Raw genomic sequence first — 3,495 nt, 5'->3', positions numbered from 1 at the left:
AAATAACATAAATAAATATATTTTTTTTTCATAAAATATCTAATCGAAAGCTTATTTTAAATTCCGAATTTTAGTTTTTTAAGAAAGTCTCATCTCAAGCTTTAATTTTAAAAAATAAAATTAAATAAAATTTACAATTTTAGTAAATATTAAAATTAAAAAAATGAATTAATTAAGAGTGTTTAAACTTTTTTATAAAAAAAATTATGATTTGATTTTTTAAAATTTATTAAATTATAAAATATAATATTTTTAAAAATTAAAAGCATTATTAATTTTTTTAATAAAAATAAAAAATTAATTTATACATTCAGTCTAAAATGTCCTGTGGAACAATATCTTCGTTGTTATGTGATAATCAAGATACATGCACTTAACAATCATACCTAATGATTAAGTAATATGGAGTAAGAAAAAGACAATCTTAAACAAAGTGGTGAGATAAGGGATATGATAGTAATAATAAATTTGTTTGATAATGATAAATTTTAATAATCATTTTTATATGGACTGAAAAGACACCACCACAAGTGCGGAAGTTAACCCCACCTCCAACTCCACCCCTTCTCTTATCTGCAAACGTTATATCATCTGGGCCTCCTTTTCTTTTTGTTAAAAATATTGTTTTTCTATTTTTTAATATTTAAAGTGTTCACAAATAATTTAATAAAAAATATTTTTTATAAAATAAATTAAATTATTTAAAAAAATACCTTTTTAGGAAAAAAAATTGTTTTTCTGACTTATTAAAATTTAAATATATTTATATGTTCATAATTTAAATACATGTAAATGCGTATCATTAATTTAATATTATAATTAAATAATAAATAAGTGATTATGAGTCTGTTTGACTGGATTAACTATTTTAAAAGTAAATAGTTATTTTAATAATTATTAAATATTTTTTTAATTATTAATAGTTAAATATTAATTAATAATATTTAATTATTTTTATAGTAATTAAAAATATAAATATTTGATGAAAATATTTTTAAATTAATTATTAAATATAAAAATGATGATACTGCCCAAAACACTTTTTTATGTAAAATAATAATTAAAATAAATTTAAAAATATTATTATATATTTATATTATCAAAAAATATAAATAAAAAATATTACTAAATAAAATCTAAAAATATAAAATGTCAGTTCCTAGTGCTAATCTCTTAATCCTTTTATTAAAAAAAAAAAAAAGAATTTAATTGAGTTGGGTATCCTTGCTTGTTACTCAAACCCCAAAAGCTTTCGGTTTCGTTTTCCGCTTCCCTTTCCATCACAAGTGTAAAACATACCAAACCAAAAGAAATTTCTCTAATACTAATTTCTTTGTCCTTTCCATTTTTATTTATTGATATATGTAGATAATATCGGAAAATTAAAGTTTTATTGATAACATATTCTAATACACATCATTCAAGATGAATCCATTCAGATAATTATAAATAGCAATTTGATTAGAAGGATAAATATCTTGCAATGTAATTTTGTATAAATTAAAAAATTAAATTTTATTATCATTTAATTTTTAAATTATGTCTTGAGAATTTGTCGTAAATTTTTGATTTGAGAGTTGAAAATTAATAATAGAGAATTAAGAATAAGTTCTCAATTTTAGTAAAATACTTAGTTTTAAATACTCATTAATCTCTGATAATTCATTAAATAAGAAATATATATTATCAACAATACTATATTAAATATCATAAAATAATAAAATATAATAAAAAATAAATTAAATTGAACATTTTATAATAATAATAATAATAATTATGAATAGATAAAATTAAACCTTTTAACTTTTTATGATATTATAATTTTACTTAAAAAAGATAATTATTTTATTTCTTATAATTTTTTTTAAATTACTATTGCAGAGTTATTATTATTATTATTTTTCTTTTATCTTTGTTTTCTTTATTGTTAAAAGTAGCATAAGCATGATTTATAAAAATTGATATTTTAAAAAATTAAACTAATTAATAAAAATTATAGTTGAAAATTTTAACATTATAAAAACTGAATCATATTAATTTAAACTTATTTTATAGTTTTAACATGATTTTAATTTTTTTTATTAATATTTAAATTAAAAATTGTATCAAATAGTTCCAAATAAGAGAATGAAAAAAATTTAATTTTACAAATATTTTTTTTATATTTTATATAAATTATGTTATTTTATATAGTTATATGTTTATAAACAATTAAATATATAATATATTATTAATAATAAACCATAAACACTCGAATATTACATCTTATATTAAAAACTAGTAATTAAAAAATTATTTCTCTATTTTCCTCCTCTTTTTATTTTCCTTTCTAATTTTTTCCTTTTCCAACCATGGGCTAAATTAACAAAATTGCTTTAAAGTACCAACTTTTTTTTATTATCCCAAGAAAAATACCTTCGCCGATGGCAATAAAATCTATCTGTGCAAAACCATTCCAATGCTTAAAAATAAAATACAAATATAAATCATTCACTTGTTAAAATTTATTTCTGAGATCTTTTCTTTTGACATATAAGCTAAAAATTATACGTTTAAAATTTTTATTATTCAATGCAAACATAATTGATGAGATGTTTTTCTGATTATGTTTATATTATACATATTTTACTGATGAGTCTTAAGATCCTGTGTTAATTCTCATGCTCACTTTTACCATTATCACTCCATTAAGATTCACTTTTATTATTTAATTTAGACTCTGTCAAGGCTGAGTGATCAAATTCAAATTGAAATCAATTAAAGTCAATTAATTTTGACATCAGATCAAATTAAAATTATAAAAAAATTTTAAAGACTAATTTGGATATACTATTTATCAAATAAATATTAAATTCTTATAATTATTAATATTATCGACATATTTAATAATGAGTTAAATTTGAATTGTGCTATGTTAATTTTTTTATTAAAAAAATGCATTATAATGTCTAGATTCTTCGAAAACGCCAAACGGCGTTAACTACTCAAAGGCGTTCAGGGTGTGGGGCAGGTTTGAAGATGAAAAGCGACCGGGGCGGTGACGTGAGTGCTGACGAGTCCAGTCACCAGGGCAAGATTGAATATTGATTTTCCGATGAGGACGAAAATAAAACAGCGAAATATAAATTTGACACTGATTCCTTCCAGAAATTATATAGCAGACTGGAATGCTTTTACGCCACCTTTTCTTTCAATGCTCTAAACAATTTTTAAATTAAATGAATGATACTGCCGTTATGTAATCGATTACGTGTTCGATATTTACCAAAACCCACCTGCTTCCTAAAATCTTTGACCGCCAGTATCGCTCCACGTGTGCACGACGCTCCGCGTACGAGAAATAGAAACTGTCGAAAATTAAAAAACAAAATACGCGTGTATATATATATATATATATTAGTAAAATTCATATTTATATTTATAATATAATATAATTATATTCATTCATGATACTTGCAAATCTGCATTTTTTTATTCGCTTTCTCAAGTTAGAAA

The sequence above is a fragment of the Hevea brasiliensis genome, chromosome 4 (genome assembly GCF_030052815.1).
Source record: "Hevea brasiliensis isolate MT/VB/25A 57/8 chromosome 4, ASM3005281v1, whole genome shotgun sequence".
NCBI lineage: Eukaryota > Viridiplantae > Streptophyta > Magnoliopsida > Malpighiales > Euphorbiaceae > Hevea > Hevea brasiliensis.
This window is presented reverse-complemented; position numbering follows the sequence as displayed.